The 19605-nt window shown below is 44.6% G+C and overlaps 1 protein-coding gene and 1 pseudogene across 1 annotated transcript in view; one reads left to right on the top strand and one right to left on the bottom strand.

Moving 5' to 3' along the window:
* LOC135532479 (zinc finger protein 436-like) overlaps positions 1 to 19605 on the top strand; it is a 781678-nt gene that overhangs the window by 745492 nt on the left and 16581 nt on the right. The gene's annotated exons all lie outside the window — the stretch shown is intronic.
* LOC135532352 (zinc finger protein 345-like) lies at positions 1329 to 17780 on the bottom strand (annotated as a pseudogene).

The raw sequence follows: 19605 nt of genomic DNA on the forward strand, positions 1-19605 counted from the left end.
TCCTATGATACACATCCCTATGATATCCTATGATACTGTGATACACATCCCTATGATATCCTATAATACTATGATACACATCCCTACGATATCCTATGATAATGTGATACACATCCCTATGATATCCTATGATACACATCCCTATGATATCCTATGATACACATCCCTATGATATCCTATGATACTATGATACACATCCCTATGATATCCTATGATACACATCCCTATGATATCCTATGATACTGTGATACACATCCCTATGATATCCTATAATACTATGATATACATCCCTATGATATCCTATGATAATGTGATACACATCCCTATGATATCCTATGATACACATCCCTATGATATCCTATGATACACATCCCTATGATATCCTATGATACTATGATACACATCCCTATGATATCCTATGATACACATCCCTATGATATCCTATGATACTGTGATACACATCCCTATGATATCCTATAATACTATGATATACATCCCTATGATATCCTATGATAATGTGATACACATCCCTATGATATCCTATGATACACATCCCTATGATATCCTATGATACACATCCCTATGATATCCTATGATACTATGATACACATCCCTATGATATCCTATGATACACATCCCTATGAAATCCTATAATACTATGATACACATCCCTATGATATCCTATAATACTATGATATACATCCCTATGATATCCTATGATACTGTGATACACATCCCTATGATATCCTATGATACTATGATACACATCCCTATGATATCCTATGATACTGTTATACACATCCCTATGATATCCTATGATACTATGATATACATCCCTATGATATCCTATGATACTATGATACACATCCCTATGATATCCTATGATACTGTGATACACATCCCTATGATACTGTGATACACATCCCTATGATATCCTATAATACACATCCCTATGATATCCTATGATACACATCCCTATGATATCCTATGATACTGTGATACACATCCCTATGATATCCTATAATACTGTGATACACATCCCTATGATATCCTATGATACACATCCCTATGATATCCTATGATATACATCCCTATGATATCCTATAATACTATGATACACATCCCTATGATATCCTATGATACACATCCCTATGATATCCTATGATACTGTGATACACATCCCTATGATATCCTATAATACTATGATACACATCCCTATGATATCCTATGATACACATCCCTATGATATCCTATGATACACATCCCTATGATATCCTATAATACTATGATACACATCCCTATGATATCCTATAATACACATCCCTATTATATCCTATGATACTGTGATACACATCCCTATGATATCCTATAATACTATGATATACATCCCTATGATATCCTATAATACTATGATACACATCCCTATGATATCCTATAATACTATGATACACATCCCTATGATATCCTATAATACACATCCCTATGATATCCTATAATACTGTGATACACATCCCTATGATATCCTATGATACTGTGATACACATCCATATGGGCCAGTGGAGGCGGAGCCAGACATTATAGCACCAGTGCTTAATTATCCCCAAAATCAGTCTGAGAAAAGTTTATTTACATAAAAATACATGCAGCAGGGAAAACACTGGACAGTCAATACCCAACACGAATTTCCCGAGTCTCTGCAGCCTACTCTCCACCAGTATCAGGCTTGCACCTCTCCGATGTCCCACTGTTCAGAGGCATATATTTGTCCTACTGTTCAGCAGCCTAAATCTGTCCTCTTTCCTACTGTTCAGTAGCCTACATCCTGATCTCCTGAGTGTTTTATCTCATGTGTCCTCATGTTACCTAACTGATCAAAACGATTTCCACACTGGGAGGAGTGGTAAGGCTTCTCCCCTGTGTGTGTATTCTCTCATGTGTTTTCAAGTTCAATAACTGGGTAAAACTCTTTCCACACTGGGAGCAGTGGTACAGCTTTTCCGTTGTGTGTATTCTCTCATGCCGTTTCAGGTCCCCTAACTGGTTAAAACCCCTTCCACACTGGGAGCAGCGATAAGCCTTCTCTCCTGTGTGTATTCTCTCATGCCGTTTCAGGTCGCCTAACTGGTTAAAACCCTTTCCACACTGGGAGCAGTGGTAAGATTTCTCTCCTGTGTGTATTCTCTCATGTCGTTTCAGGTCCCCTAACTGGTTACAACCCTTTCCACACTGAGAGCAGTGATAAGGCTTCTCTACTGTGTGTGATCTCTCGTGTTTTTTAAGGTAGCTTTTCTGATTAAAACTCTTTCCACACTGGGAGCAGTGGTAAGGCTTCTCCCCTGTGTGTAATTGCTCGTGTGTTTTCAGGTTACATAAGTGGATAAAACATTTCCCACACTGAGAGCAGTGGTAAGGCTTCTCCCCTGTATGTATATTCTCATGTGTTTTCAGGTTACGTAAGTGGGTAAAACTCTTTCCACACTGGGAGCAGTGGTACAGCTTTTCTCCTGTGTGTATTCTCTCATGTCGTTTCAGGTCACCTAAGTGGTTACAACCCTTTCCACACTGGGAGCAATAGTACAGATTTTCTCCTGTGTGTATTCTTTCATGTCGTTTCAGGTCACCTAAGTGGTTACAAGCCTTTCCACACTGGGAGCAGTGGTACAGCTTTTCTCCTGTGTGTATTCTCTCATGTCGTTTCAGGTCACCTAACTGGTTACAACCCTTCCCACACTGGAAGCAGTGGTAAGGCTTTTGTCCTGTGTGTACTCTCTCGTGTTTTTTCAGGTAGCTTTTCTGGTTAAAACTCTTTCCACACTGGGAGCAGCAGTAAGGCTTATCACCTGTGTGTACTTGCTCATGTGTTTTCAGGTTATTTAAGTGGGCAAAATTCTTTCCACACTGGGAGCAATGGTAAGGCTTCGCCCCTGTGTGTATTCTCTCATGTGTTTTCAGGTTACGTAAGTGGGTAAAACTCCTTCCACACTGGGAGCAGCAGTACAGCTTTTCTCCTGTGTGTATTCTCTCATGTGTTTTCAGATTACACAAGTAGGTAAAACTCTTTCCACACTGGGAGCAGTGGTAAGGCCTCTCCTCTGTGTGTATTCTCTCGTGTTTTTTCAGGTAGCTTTTCTGGTTAAAACCCTTTCCACACTGGGAGCAGTCGTAAGGCTTCTTCCCTGTGTGTATTCTCTCATGTTGGATCAGGTGTCCTTTCTGGTTAAAACTCTTTCCACACTGGGAGCAGTGGTAAGGCTTCTCCCCTGTGTGTATTATCTCGTGTTGTTTCAGGTCCCATAACCGGTTACAACCCTTTCCACAGTAGGAGCACTGGTGTCTTCTTGCTGGTTTGGACGTCCCTGGCTCTGGTTCCTCTGAGCCTGGTCTTTCTCCTGCCAAAGACAGTGTGTTTTTTAAAATAGAGACCTGAATGAAATCTCCACATGATAAAACGGCCTTGCTACGAGAGTAAATCCTAATCAGATCCCTCAATAACCTAAGGCCAGTTTTAACAATCTTGGTGTGACTTTAAAACAAATGTTGTAGAGTTTCCTAGTAAATACTGAGAATATTTACATGACTTATTTTATTCATTCTGTTTTACAAGTCAGAACACAAAAAACTAGACAGTTCTAAGACACAGACATCGCTGGTTTCTTTTCGAGCAGGTGGTTGTAAATATATAACCCTCATAGCTGTACGATACAGGATGTGACCTACGCACTTCCTTAAAGCGAAAATAAGTCAATAAAACATTGTGTGGAAGTCCAAAACTAGTTTTTACGTCAAAGACAGAAAGCATCAGTAACATCTACCCATTGTTGAAAGTGTTCAACACGCTATTTAATTTTTTATATCTTGACTATCACTGATGTCATGACATTTTGGCTAAAGTAAAAAAAATAAGGTGAAATATTTTGGGTAGATGTTCCTAAATACTGATAGTAACTATATATAGTAAGTTTATATACAGCCATATTATAAATACTGAAAGGGCTTGTTCATTCACATGGATTCACTATGACATCATCATATGTCTCTAAAACTGATAGAAACTACACTGAACAAAAATATAAACGCAACATGTAAAGTGAGGCAATCGAGGCAAAGGGTGGCTAATTTTAAGAATCTCAAATATAAAATATATTTATTTGTTTAACATTTTTTTGGTTACTACATGATTCCATATGTGTTATTTCATAGTTGATGCCTTCATTATTATTCTACAATGTAGAAAAGAGTACAAATAAAACACCTGGAATGATTTGGTGTGCATACACTTTTGACTGGTACTGTAAATTCCTCTACCATAAGCTGCCTCCAACGTCGTCTTAGAGAATTTGCCAGTACTATATTATATATATATATATATATATTAATATTTATATATATATATTAATATATATATATATATATATATATATATAAATATATTAATATATTAATATATATATATATGCCACATTTCAGGCTTCAAACATAATGATATAAAACTGTATTTTTTTGTGAAGAATCAACAACAAGTGGGACACAATCATGAAGTGGAACGACATTTATTGGATATTTCAAACTTTTTTAACAAATCAAAAACTGAAAAATTGGGCGTGCAAAATTATTCCGTTAGTAAAAGTAGACCCCCCTTTTCCCGTGCACTCTTTAGATAGTCGACCATTAGGGTCAGGGCTGGTCAGGGAAGCCACAATTCCTTTGGAGATGATTACTCAGGGGAATCATAAGGAGCGAATTAGTCTGTTCCTAATCGATTAACCTGCGTTTCCGGTGGTGCTGGGGATTCCCTGGCTGGCTATTCACAATCCGACGATTTCGTGGAAACAGGGAACTCTCCAGGGGTGGTCTGATGAGTGTTCAGGCAGGTGTGTAGGGGTTTCCATTGGTGCGACAACGGTGGAGAGTCCAGACCAGGTTTCCACCGTGCGCATTCCCGCTGAGTATGCCGATTTGGCTATTGCTTTCAGTAAAAGGAAAGCGACCCAATTACCACCCCATCGCCAGGGGGATTGCGTGATAAACCTCCAGGTAAACGCTGCAGTTCCCAGGAGTCATGTGTATCCTTTATCCCAAGAGGAGACGTTGGCTATGGAAACATATGTCACTGAGGCTCTGGGACAGGGATATATTCGGCCCTCCATGTCACCCGTTTACTCGAGTTTCTTTTTTGTGAAGAAAAAGGATGGTGGTTTGCGTCCGTGTATTGATTATCGAGGTCTAAATTCCATCACGGTGGGTTTTAGTTACCCACTACCTCTCATTGCTACGGCAGTGGAGTCTTTTCACGGAGCGCAGTTCTTCACGAAACTAGACCTCAGGAGTGTGTATAATCTGGTGCGTATTCGGGGGGGGAGATGAGTGGAAAACTGCATTTAGCACTACATCTGGCCATTATGAGTACCTCGTCATGCCATACGGGTTAAATAATGCTCCAGCTATCTTTCAATCTTTTGTGGATGAGATTCTCAGAGACCTGCACGGACAGGGTGTGATAGTGTACATTGACTATATTTTGATCTACTCCGCTACACGCACAGCGCATGTGTCTTTGGTGCGCAGGGTTCTTGGACGACTGCTGGAGCATGACCTGTATGTGAAGGCGGAGAAATGTGAGTTTTCCAAACAAGCAGTTTCCTTCCTGGGTTATTGCATTTCCAGCTCGGGGGTGGTAATGGAGGGTGACCGGGTCAAGGCCGTGCGTAATTGGCCGACTCCAACCACGGTAAACGAGGTGCAGCGGTTCTTAGGGTTTGCCAATTACTACCGGAGGTTTATCCGGGGTTTTGGTCAAGTAGCAGCTCCTATCACATCACTGCTGAAGGGGGGGCCGGTGCGTTTGCAGTGGTCAGCAGAGGCGGACAGAGCTTTCCGTAGGTTGAAGGCGCTGTTCACTGAGGCGCCGGTGTTGGCGCATCCGGACCCTTCATTGGCGTTCATAGTAGAGGTGGACGCATCCGTAGCTGGGGTTGGAGCGGTGCTCTCACAGCGCTCGGGTGTGCCACCGAAGCTCCGCCCCTGTGCCTTTTTTCGAAGAAGCTCGGGCCAGCGGAGCGGAATTATGATGTGGGGGACAGGGAGTTGTTGGCTATGGTTAAGGCCCTGAAGGTGTGGAGGCACTGGCTTGAGGGGGCTAAGCACCCTTTCCTTATCTGGACTGACCACCGTAACCTGGAGTATACCCGATCAGCTAGGAGACTGAAATCTCGTCAGGCAAGGTAGGCCATGTATTTCACCAGATTTCGTTTTACTATCTCGTATCGACCAGGTTCCCTCAACACTAAGGCCGACGCGCTGTCCCGACTCTATGACAGTGAGGACCGGTCCATCGATCCTACTCCCATCATTCCGGCGGCTAAGCTGGTGGCACCAGTAGTATGGGAGGTGGACGCGGACATCGAGCGGGCGCTAAGGGAGGAACCTGCGCCTCCACAATGTCCGGAGGGTCGTAGGTACGTGCCGCTCGCTGTTCGTGATCAATTGATTCGATGGGCTCATAGTCTACCCTCGTTGGGTCACCCAGGTATTTCTAGGACAGTGCAAAGTCTTAGGAGGAAGTACTGGTGGCTCACCTTGGTGAGGGATGTACGATTCTATGTCTCCTCCTGTTCGGTGTGCGCCCAGAGTAAGGCCCCTAGGCACCTGCCACGAGGGAAATTACAACCCCTCCCCGTTCCACAACGGCCGTGGACCCATCTATCGGTGGATTTTCTTACTGACCTTCCCCCCTCTCAGGGTAACACTACGATCCTGGTCGTTGTGGATCGGTTCTCTAAGTCCTGCCGTCTTATTCCATTGCCCGGTCTCCCTACCGCCCTGCAGACTGCGGAAGCTGGGTCCGCAGTGTGTAAGGCCATTTAAAGTCCTGAGAAGAATATACGAGGTTTGTTATCGATTATTACTTCCTTCGTATTATCGTATTAACCCCTCGTTTCATGTGTCTCTTCTCAGGCTGGTGGTAGCTGGTCCCATGCAGGAAGGTGAGGTACCGGAGGTCCCTCCGCCCCCTCTAGACATCGAGGGGTCCCCGGCGTACACGATACGAGCTATTCTGGACTCGAGACCCTGGATGAGGGGCTTGCAGTACCTCGTTGACTGGGAGGGGTACGGACCGGAGGAGAGGTGCTGGGTTCCGGTGGGGGATATTCTGGATCCATCTATGTTGAGAGAATTCCATCGCCTCTATCTATCGGCCGGCGCCTCGACCCCTGGGTCGTCCCCGAGGGAGCTGCGTGTCGGGGGGGGGGGGGGTACTGTCACGAATAGTACCGAAGGTGACTCCCCTTCCGGTTCGGGTGGCGCTCGGTGTCGCTGGTCTACTAGTTGCCACCAATCCATTGTTCTGTGTTCGATGAACATTATCAAGCAAAACATACATCTATTGTGTAACATGAAGTCCTATGGAGTGTCATCTGATGAAGATAATTGAAGGTTAGTGATTAATTTTATCTCTATTTCTGCTTTTTGTGACTGCTATATTTCGCTGGAAAATGGCTGTGCTTATTGTGGTTTGGTGGAGACCTAACATAATCGTTTGTAGTGCTTTCGCCGAAAAGCCGATTTGAAATCGGACACTTTGGTGGGATTAACAACAAGATTAACTTTAAAATGATATAAAACACATGTATGTTTTATGGAATTGTAATTATGAGATTTATGTGGTTTCTGTGGATTGAATTTGGCGCCCTCTATTTTCACTAGTAGTTGTAATATCGATCCCGGAAGCGGGATTGCAGCCATAACAAGTTAACTGACTTTCCTAGTTAAATAAAGGTTAAATAAAAAATATGGCTGTAAGCAAACAGGAAAACACTCATCCAGAGGCGGCGCTCCTAGTGGCCGGAGACTTTAATGCAGGAAACTCTAATCCGTTTTACCTCATTTCTACCAGCGCGTAAAATGTGCAACCAGACGTAAAAAAAACTCTAGACCACCTTTACATACTAAAGGTCGACCGACTAAAAGACCAATTAATCGGCATGACTAATAAATTAGGGCCGATTTCAAGTTCATAACAATCAGTAATCGGCCTTTTTGGACACCGATTATGGCCGATTACATTGCAATCTACGAGGAAACTGCTTGGCTGGCTGACTTCCTGTTACGGCAGGCTGACTTCCTGTTATGGCAGGCTGACTTCCTGTTATGGCAGGCTGACTTCCTGTTACGAGAGTGCAGCGTCAAAAGGACCTTGTGGCTGCACGGAGCCACGGTAAGTTGCTAGCTAGCATTAAACGTATCTTAAAGAAACCAATCAATCTTCACATAATCACTAGTTAACGTACACATGGTGAATGATATTACTAGGTTAACTAGCTTGTCCTGCGTTGCATATAATCAATGTAGTGCCTGTTCATTTATCACAGAATCACAGCCTACTTCAACATCGCCAAATGGGTGATGATTTCACAAAAAGTGCATTGCTGAAAAAAAGCACAATCTTTGCACCAATGTACCTAACCATAAACATCAATGCCGTTCTTAAAATCAATACACAGAAGTATATATTTTAAACCTGCATATTTAGTTAAAAGAAATTCATTTTAGCAGGCAATAGTAACTATGGAAATTGTGTCACTCCTCTTGCGTTCAGTGTAAGCAGTCAGGGTATATGCAACAATATTAAACGAAGACAACAACCCACAACTGAGAAAAGGGAAAAGGCTGCCTAAGTATGATACACTAAGTAATATTATATAATATAATAATTAGTAATATTTTTTTAAACCTGCATATTTAGTTAATATTGCCTGTAAACATGAATTTCTTTTAACTAGGGAAATTGTGTCACTTCTCTTGCATTCTGTGCAACAGAGTCAGGCTATATACAGTGCGTTGCGAAAGTATTCGGCCCCCTTGAACTTTGCGAACTTTTGCCACATTTCAGGCTTCAAAAATAAAGATATAAAACTGTATTCTTTTGTGAAGAATCAACAACAAGTGGGACACAATCATGAAGTGGAACGACATTTATTGGTTATTTCAAACTTTTTTAACAAATCAAAAACTGAAAAATTGGGCGTGCAAAATTATTATTCAGCCTCCTTAAGTTAATACTTTGTAGCGCCACCTGGACCGCAGGTCCAGACAGATTCCCTGGATGTGTACTCCAAGCACTGACCAACTAGCAAGTGTCTTCACTGACATTTTCAACCTTGTCCTGACCGAGTCTGTAATACCAACATGTTTCAAGCAGACCACCATAGTTCCTGTGTCCATGAACACTAATTAAGGTAACCTACCTAAATTACTACCGACCCGTAGCACTCACGTCTGTAGCCATGAAGTGCTTTGAAAGGCTGGTCATGGCTCAAATTACACCATTATCCCAGTAACCCTAGACCCACTCCAATTTTCAAACCGCCCCAACAGATCCACAGATGGTGCCATCTCTATTGCACTCCACACTGCCCTTTCCCAATTGGACAAAAGGAACACGAATGTGAGAATGCTATTCATTGACTACAGACATTTACATTACATTTAAGTCATTTAGCAGACGCTCTTATCCAGAGCGACTTACAAATTGGTGAATTCACCTTCTGACATCCAGTGGAACAGCCACTTTACAATAGTGCATCTAAATCATTAAGGGGGGGTGGTGAGAAGGATTACTTATCCTATCCTAGGTATTCCTTGAAGAGGTGGGGTTTCAGGTGTCTCCGGAAGGTGGTGATTGACTCCGCTGTCCTGGCGTCGTGAGGGAGTTTGTTCCACCATTGGGGGCCAGAGCAGCGAACAGTTTTGACTGGGCTGAGCGGGAACTGTACTTCCTCAATGGTAGGGAGGCGAGCAGGCCAGAGGTGGATGAACGCAGTGCCCTTGCTTGGGTGTAGGGCCTGATCAGAGCCTGGAGGTACTGCGGTGCCGTTCCCCTCACAGCTCCGTAGGCAAGCACCATGGTCTTGTAGCGGATGCGAGCTTCAACTGGAAGCCAGTGGAGAGAGCGGAGGAGCGGGGTGACGTGAGAGAACTTGGGAAGGTTGAACACCAGACGGGCTGCGGCGTTCTGGATGAGTTGTAGGGGTTTAATGGCACAGGCAGGGAGCCCAGCCAACAGCGAGTTGCAGTAATCCAGACGGGAGATGACAAGTGCCTGGATTAGGACCTGCGCCGCTTCCTGTGTGAGGCAGGGTCGTACTCTGCGGATGTTGTAGAGCATGAACCTACAGGAACGGGCCACCGCCATGATGTTGGTTGAGAACGACAGGGTGTTGTCCAGGATCACGCCAAGGTTCTTAGCGCTCTGGGAGGAGGACACAATGGAGTTGTCAACCGTGATGGCGAGATCATGGAACGGGCAGTCCTTCCCCGGGAGGAAGAGCAGCTCCGTCTTGCCGAGGTTCAGCTTGAGGTGGTGATCCGTCATCCACACTGATATGTCTGCCAGACATGCAGAGATGCGATTCGCCACCTGGTCATCAGAAGGGGGAAAGGAGAAGATTAATTGTGTGTCGTCTGCATAGCAATGATAGGAGAGACCATGTGAGGTTATGACAGAGCCAAGTGACTTGGTGTATAGCGAGAATAGGAGAGGGCCTAGAACAGAGCCCTGGGGGACACCAGTGGTGAGAGCGCGTGGCGAGGAGACAGATTCTCGCCACGCCACCTGGTAGGAGCGACCTGTCAGGTAGGACGCAATCCAAGCGTGGGCCGCGCCGGAGATGCCCAACTCGGAGAGGGTGGAGAGGAGGATCTGATGGTTCACAGTATCGAAGGCAGCCGATAGGTCTAGAAGGATGAGAGCAGAGGAGAGAGAGTTAGCTTTAGCAGTGCGGAGCGCCTCCGTGATGCAGAGAAGAGCAGTCTCAGTTGAATGACTAGTCTTGAAACCTGACTGATTTGGATCAAGAAGGTAATTCTGAGAGAGATAGCGGGAGAGCTGGCCAAGGACGGCACGTTCAAGAGTATTGGAGAGAAAAGAAAGAAGGGATACTGGTCTGTAGTTGTTGACATCGGAGGGATCGAGTGTAGGTTTCTTCAGAAGGGGTGCAACTCTCGCTCTCTTGAAGACGGAAGGGACGTAGCCAGCGGTCAGGGATGAGTTGATGAGCGAGGTGAGGTAAGGGAGAAGGTCCCCGGAAATGGTCTGGAGGAGAGAGGAGGGGATAGGGTCGAGCGGGCAGGTTGTTGGGCGGCCGGCCGTCACAAGAAGCGAGATTTCATCTGGAGAGAGATGGGAGAAAGAGGTCAGAGCACAGGGTAGGGCAGTGTGAGCAGAACCAGCGGTGTCGTTTGACTTAGCAAACGAGGATCGGATGTCGTCGACCTTCTTTTCAAAATGGTTGACGAAGTCATCTGCAGAGAGGGAGGAGGGGGGAGGGGGAGGAGGATTCAGGAGGGAGGAGAAGGTGGCAAAGAGCTTCCTAGGGTTAGAGGCAGATGCTTGGAATTTAGAGTGGTAGAAAGTGGCTTTAGCAGCAGAGACAGAGGAGGAAAATGTAGAGAGGAGGGAGTGAAAGGATGCCAGGTCCGCAGGGAGGCGAGTTTTCCTCCATTTCCGCTCGGCTGCCCGGAGCTCTGTTCTGTGAGCTCGCAATGAGTCATCGAGCCACGGAGCGGGAGGGGAGGACCGAGCCGGCCTGGAGGATAGGGGACATAGAGAGTCAAAGGATGCAGAAAGGGAAGAGAGGAGGGTTGAGGAGGCAGAGTCAGGAGAAAGGTTGGAGAAGGTATGAGCAGAGGGAAGAGATGAAAGGATGGAAGAGGAAAGAGTAGCGGGGGAGAGAGAGCGAAGGTTGGGACGGCGCGATACCATCCGAGTAGGGGCAGTGTGGGAAGTGTTGGATGAGAGCGAGAGGGAAAAGGATACAAGGTAGTGGTCGGAGACTTGGAGGGAGTTGCAGTGAGGTTAGTGGAAGAACAGCATCTAGTAAAGATGAGGTCGAGCGTATTGCCTGCCTTGTGAGTAGGGGGAAGGTGAGAGGGTGAGGTCAAAAGAGGAGAGGAGTGGAAAGAAGGAGGCAGAGAGGAATGAGTCAAAGGTAGACGTGGGGAGGTTAAAGTCGCCCAGGACTGTGAGAGGTGAGCCGTCCTCAGGAAAGGAGCTTATCAAGGCATCAAGCTCATTGATGAACTCTCCGAGGGAACCTGGAGGGCGATAAATGATAAGAATGTTAAGCTTGAAAGGGCTGGTAACTGTGACAGCATGGAATTCAAAGGAGGCGATAGATAGATGGGTAAGGGGAGAGAGAGAGAATGACCACTTGGGAGAGATGAGGATCCCGGTGCCACCACCCCGCTGACCAGAAGCTCTCGGGGTGTGCGAGAACACGTGGGCGGACGAAGAGAGAGCAGTAGGAGTAGCAGTGTTATCTGTGGTGATCCATGTTTCCGTCAGTGCCAGGAAGTCGAGGGACTGGAGGGAGGCATAGGCTGAGATGAACTCTGCCTTGTTGGCCGCAGATCGGCAGTTCCAGAGGCTACCGGAGACCAGGAACTCCACGTGGGTCGTGCGCGCTGGGACCACCAGATTAGGGTGGCCGCGGCCACGCGGTGTGGAGCGTTTGTATGGTCTGTGCAGAGAGGAGAGAACAGGGATAGATAGACACATAGTTAACAGGGTACAGAAGAGGCTACGCTAATGCAAAGGAGATTGGAATGACAAGTGGACTACACGTCTCGAATGTTCAGAAAGTTAAGCTTACGTAGCAAGAATCTTATTGACTAAAATGATTGAAATGAAACAGTACTGCTGGAGTAGGCTAGCTGGTAGTGGCTGCGATGTTGACACTACACTAATCAAGTCGTTCCGTCGAGTGTAATAGTTTCTACAGTGCTGCTATTCGGGGCTAGCTGGCTAGCTAGCAAGGTTGATTGCGTTCCGTTACTTTAAAGAACGACAATAGCTGGCTGGCTAACCTAGAAAATCGCTCTAGGCTACACAATTGTCTTAGATACAAAGACGGCTATGTAGCTAGCTAGCTACGATCAAACAAAACAAACCGTTGTACTGTAATAGTTACTACAGTGCTGCTATTCGGGGGCTAGCTGGCTAGCTACGTTAGAAGAACGACAATAGCTGGCCAGCTAACCTAGAAAATCGCTCTAGGCTACACAATTGTCTTAGATACAAAGACGGCTATGTAGCTGGCTAGCTACGATCAAACAAATCAAACCGTTGTACTGTAATGAAGTGAAATGAAAATGTGATACTACCTGTGGAACGACGCGGAATGTTGACCGGGTAGTTGGAGTTCAATTCGGTAGAGGTTGGCTAGCTGTTGGCTAGCTAGCTAGCAGCATTTCCTACGTTAAGGACGACAAATAGCTGGCTAGCTAACCTCGGTAAATTAAGATAATCACTCTAAGTCTACACACTCTAAACTGCACAATTATCTTGGATACGAAGACAACTATGTAGCTAGCTGACACTACACTAATCGAGTCGTTCAGTTGAGTGTAATAGTTTCTACAGTGCTAGTGGACAGTGGATGTTAGCTAGCTGCTTAGCTAGCTGCTGGGCAGATACGTTAGGACGACGAAATATGATAATTATGCAATTGTCGTTGATACAAAGACGGCTATGTAGCTGGCTAAGAAGAAATTGCTAAGATTAGACAAATCAAACCGTTGTACTATAACGAAATGTAATGAAAAGTTATAAAAAGTTATACTACCTGCGGACCGAAGTGTAGATGCGGCCGCTCGCTCAGCATTCAACACCATTGTGTCCACCATTGTGTCCTCAAAGCTCATCAATAAGCTAAGGACCCTGGGACTAAACACCTCCCTCGGCAACTGGATCCTGGACTTCCTGACGGGCTGCCCTCAAGTGGTAAGGGTAGGTAACAACTCATTAGCCACGCTGATCCTCAACACGGGGGCCACTCAGGGGTGTGTACTCAGTTCCCTCCTGTACTCCCTGTTCACTCATGACTGTACGGCCAGGTACAATTCCAACACCATCATTAAGTTTGCCGATGACAACAGTGATAGGCCTGATCACTGACAATGATGAGACAGCTTATAGGGAGGAGGTCAGAGACTTGGTCGTGTAGTGCCAGGACAACAACCTCTCCTTCGCCGTGATCAAGACAATGGAGATGATTGTGGACTACAGGAAAAGGAGGACTGAACACACCCCCACTCTCATCAATGGGCTGCAGTGGAGCAGGTTGAGAGCTTCAAGTTCCTTGAGGTCCACATCACCAACAAACTAATATGGTCCAGACACTCTAAGAAAGTCGTGAAGAGGGCACCACAAAGCCTATTCCTCAGGAGACTGAAAAGGTTCAACAACTGCACCATCGAGAGCATCCTGCCTGACTGGTTGCATCACTGTCTGGTATGGCAACTTCTTGACCTCCAACCGCAAGGAACTACAGAGGGTAGTACGAACGGCCCAGTACATCACTGGGGCCAAGCAATCTGCCATCCAGGACCTCTATACAAGGTGGTGTCAGAGGAAGGCCCTAAAAAATGTCAAAGACTTTAGCCATCCTAGTCAAAGACTGTTTTTCTCTTTTACTGCACGGCAAGCAGTACCAGAGCGCCATGTCTAGGTCCAAAAGTCTTTTTCCAGGTTGTGTAAACAACAACAGTAATTGAGTGGGCAGAGTTCATATATGGTCGATTCAGTGGGAAAGTCAACCTGAACATGTGTAACGGAGGTGAGAACGTGCCGTAAACTCACTCCACAGCTTAAAACGTGACAGATGGAGCTGTCCAACTGGTACCTTTTCTATAGCTCCATCGGTTCATTGTCAAGGAGAGAGGTCACATGTGATGAGAAGCAGAGGATCACTAGTTTGAGGACAGTATGGGGACAGAGGAGGAAGCTAAACTGTAAGCAACACACCGATGTCAATAAAGTTAAAGTCATTAAAACTAGTTTTTCAACCACTCCACAAATGTCTTATTTCACTTATAATTCACTGTATCACAACTCCAGTGGGTCAGGAGTTTACATACACTAAGTTGACTGTGCCTTTAAACAGCTTGGAAAATTCCCAAAAATTATTATGTCATGGCTTTAGAAGCTTCTGATAGGCTAATTGACATCAATTGAGCCAACTGGAGGTGTACCTGTGGATGTATTTCAAAGGCCTACCTTCAAACTCAGTGCCTCTTTGCTTGACATCATGGGAAAATCAAAAGAAATCAGCTAAGACATCAGAAAAAAATGTAGACCTCTACACGTCTGGTTCATCCTTGGGAGCGATTTCCAAATGCCTGAAGGTACCACGTTTATCTGTACAAACAATAGTACGCAAGTATAAACACCATGGCACCATGCAGCCTTCATACCGCTCAGGAAGGAGACGCGTTCTGTCTCCTAGAGATGAAACATTTGACCCAAGTTAAATCATTTAAAGGCAATGCTATCAAATTCGAATTGAGTGTATGTAAACTTCTGACCCACTGGGAATGTGATGAAAGAAATAAAAGCTGAAATTAATCTCTCTACTATTATTCTGACATTTCACATTCTTAAAATAAAATGGTGAACTAACCTAAAACAGGGAAATTTTACTATGATTAAATGTCAGGACTTGTGAAAAACTGAGTATAAATGTATTTGGCTAAGGTGTATGTAAACGTCCGACGACAACTGTACATTTGCATGTTTAACACGTTCTGTAGATCAGACGTTAATGAAGCAATGCAGAACACATTGAAGTGTCTGGAGTTTAGTCTGCCGCTTCAGAAGTCTTGTAAAGATGGGGGGGTCGACTGGGACAGGCAATGTAACATCCATAATGTTGTTAGGACAAGTCTTGTAAAGATGGGGGGGGGGTCGACTGGGGCAGGCAATGTAACATCCATAATGTTGTGAGGACAAGTCTTGTAAAGATGGGGGGGGGTCGACTGGGACAGGCAATGTAACATCCATAATGTTGTTAGGACAAGTCTTGTAAAGATGGGGGGGGGTCGACTGGGACAGGCAATGTAACATCCATAATGTTGTTAGGACAAGTCTTGTAAAGATGGGGGGGGGGGGGGGGTCGACTGGGGCAGGCAATGTAACATCCATAATGTTGTGAGGACAAGTCTTGTAAAGATGGGGGGGGGTCGACTGGGACAGGCATCTTGAAACTGTCTCTCTAAATCTAACTTTCAAGGTTTTATATGGTCTATTGGTTTCTCTCTTTTCATTGGTAGAATCCTTTTTCAGTGTTATGATATTCATAACATCCATATCCACCAGTCTATCTTCCTGTCAACTAATAGAACTCTGCTGGTTGTCCTGGTAACAGATACCAGTGGGCAGGTCTATTGTATTTGTTCAAACTACAGCACTTACTTTGATGAGTCAAATCTGATCCTTTCATCTCTTCTCCTCCTCTCACAGTTCCACTCAGCCCCGTTGTTTTCCTGCAGTCCACCAGCAGCACAGACAACCTCTTCATACCCAGCAGTAAGGTGCCACCGGGAGAGGTACGACACGGGGACTCCGGGAGGGAGGAAGGGCTTGCGTTGTCCTGGTAACCATAAAGAGGGGACACAGACACATATCATTATGGATGCTGATGTCACTGTTGTCATAAAGTGTTTTACAGAAACCCAGCCCAGACCCAGATAGAGCAAGCTGTATGCTAGACCAGACCAAGCTGTACCATCTGGTGTTCTGATCTGGAGAGACTCTTCTCTTCCTCGTCAGCATCAGGATGTTGTTGAGGCTCCCCAGAGGATCCAGGATAGTCATGTCTCTCTCCTGTGTGAATGAGAACATGAAACCGATTGTAAACTTATGATCTTCTATTGCAATCATAGAGTCTTACAAGAGGCATGAATATGTCTAAAAAGGGCCTAAAATGGCCACTTTCATCTTGATTTCCGAAAATATTGTTTGTGATGCAAATGTAAAAGGCTCGTTCCACAAATTGGTGGCTTTTGACCCATTGATCTTTTAAGTAGAAAATATGCACCAATATAGAATTTTAAAAGACTGTTATATTAAACGAGGTGCACTTTAATGTAGACCACATGGAGAATTCAATAAATCTAATTTAAAAGTCCACAAGAAATATGTACCAAATGCAGATTTTACATTTAACAATTTATAGAGTACGAAACTGATTCAAGTGTAGAACTTCAGTAGAATGCCCCTTAAAAACCCCACATTAGTTAAAAAACGGCATAGTTTATGCCCCTGTTTAAGACAGTACTCACTGGTGTTAATCTGATATTCTGTAGCCTCCTCTTTCACTCCCAAAACGTCTTCCTCCTTCACCTTTATTGAGACAGCATCCCCTTCCTCTCTAAAAGGTTCTCTCTCTTCTTTCACTGTAACAGCATCCTCTTCTTTCACTATAACAGCCTCCTCTTCTTTCACTGTAACAGCCTCCTCTTCTTTCACTATAACAGCCTCCTCTTCTTTCACTATAACAGCCTCCTCTTCTTTCACTGTAACAGCCTCCTCTTCTTTGACTATAACAGCCTCCTCTTCTTTGACTATAACAGCCTCCTCTTCTTTCACTATAACAGCCTCCTCTTCTTTCACTGTAACAGCCTCCTCTTCCACGACAATGTTCAGTCCCAGAGCTTCTTTTTCCGTCCAGCAGACCTCTTCTTTAGCAAGGGAGGAGTAGTTTAGTGAGCTCATGGTCAGGGATGTTAGCTAGTGAGTTAGCATTAGCGACTAGCCTAGTGCTAACCTCAGTATCAATCTTTAACACGTTTTCAAATTTAACAAGAACCTTAGGTTAAAGGTCATCAGATGATAAGTCAACAGAAATGCGTTTAAAACACTGAGATTAGCTAATGTACACAAACACGGTGTAAAGCACCAATCTGTAGGTTTTAGGTTGGCTAGCAAGCGACCGAGGTGGTTGAAAGAGAAGCCGTGTTGTTGTTCCTGAAGAAGCGTCCCGTCCAGTCCATTATACGTCACGCACGAAGCATCACCTGAAAGTCGCACATCGCCATCTGCTGGCTGGAGTGGGTAACGCAGTTTGGAAACAATAGTGACGACACGTTGTATTAGAAAGAACGAAATTTAACAATAAACTGATATATTTTCTCTTGCTTCTTACAAATATTACGTTCCTGTACACAGACGTAGAAGCTTAATATGAATATGTAGATGATGAATAAATACATCTATGAATAGGTAGTGTGTTAATATACATTTTCTCTGTTCATTTTCACATTAGTTTTTATTAGATGTGACCATACTATTCCATTAAAGCCACGCTCTATAAGATACAAATCGTCCTGTAAACAACAGACCAAATGCATCACATGCAAATAGCACTTGATTATCTGTAGTGCTTTACACTGGGTAGACAAAACATTAAGAACACCTGCTCCTTCCATGACCATAGACTGACGAGGTGAATCCAGGCTGAAGCTATGATCCCTTATTGATGTCACTAGTTAAATCCACTTCAGTCAGTGTAGATGAAGGGGGGAGAAAGGTTAAATAAGGAATTTTAATCAGTGAGACATGAGACATGGACTGTGCATGTGTGCTATTCAGAGGGTAAATGGGGAACACAAAATATTTAAGTTACTTTGAACGGGGTATGGTAGTAGGTGCCAGGCGCCCTGGTTTGTGTCAAAAACAGCAACGCTGCTGGGTTTTTCAGCTCAACAGTTTCCCATGTGTACCAAGAATGGTCCACCATCCAAACAGTGGCGGTCACTGCCGTTTAAGATGAGGCAGGACCATTTGTTTTTTTTTCATGAGCATAGCCTTATTTCTATTACAGCATATTGGATGACTGTCATTCATATTCCATTCACCTTGTTCAATGTAACAGTGGTAGGTTTAGGCTACAACATGATACTAGAATTTTCCCTATACCCATCATGAGGTGGCAACCTAGCCTATGAATGAAAGTTTAGAATGTAGGTTCACACAGGTCGAGAGAAAATGTTGAGGTCACTGACAGTGACAATATCGCCTTGCACACTCTCGCCTGCATCGAGCTGAAATAGAGGTTCTATTGGACAAATTCACGTATGTTTATCCCTGTTGTGTTCCGTTTAAGAAACATTTGTCAACAGAATCGGCTGAATGAATACACCCCTGATCATTCATAAACACAGTTCACTTTCATTACAGACACGTTGTATTCCTTCTTGCATCTATGTGCTCTCCTCTTATCACCTTCTCCCTTTGTTTCTGGACTTCAATTGCACAACACAACACAAGACTAATTGAGTCTCTTCTGAGGGAAAAGGAGGAGGTTCCTAGAGATAGATGGGAGAAGTTTAGGGTAACTGAAGGATAGGACTGGATGGTCTTCAGAGATAGATGGGAGAGGTTTAGGGTAACTGAAGGGTAGGACTGGATGGTCTTCAGAGATAGATGGGAGAGGTTTAGGGTAACTGAAGGATAGGACTGGATGGTCTTCAGAGATAGATGGGAGAGGTTTAGGGTAACTGAAGGATAGGACTGGACGGTCTTCAGAGATAGATGGGAGAGGTTTAGGGTAACTGAAGGATAGGACTGGATGGTCTTCAGAGATAGATGGGAGAGGTTTAGGGTAACTGAAGCATAGGATTAAAAACAAACTAAATATAACTATTGTATCACACATTGTCTGTAAAATGTACATAGTATGAATAAGCTGGACATAGAAGCCTGAAAGTTGTGGTGCATGAGTTTCCTCCAATCAGGGAAGGGGTGATTGGGTGAGTGGAAAACAAAGG

This window comes from Oncorhynchus masou, chromosome 5 (genome assembly GCF_036934945.1).
Source record: "Oncorhynchus masou masou isolate Uvic2021 chromosome 5, UVic_Omas_1.1, whole genome shotgun sequence".
NCBI classification, from domain to species: domain Eukaryota; kingdom Metazoa; phylum Chordata; class Actinopteri; order Salmoniformes; family Salmonidae; genus Oncorhynchus; species Oncorhynchus masou.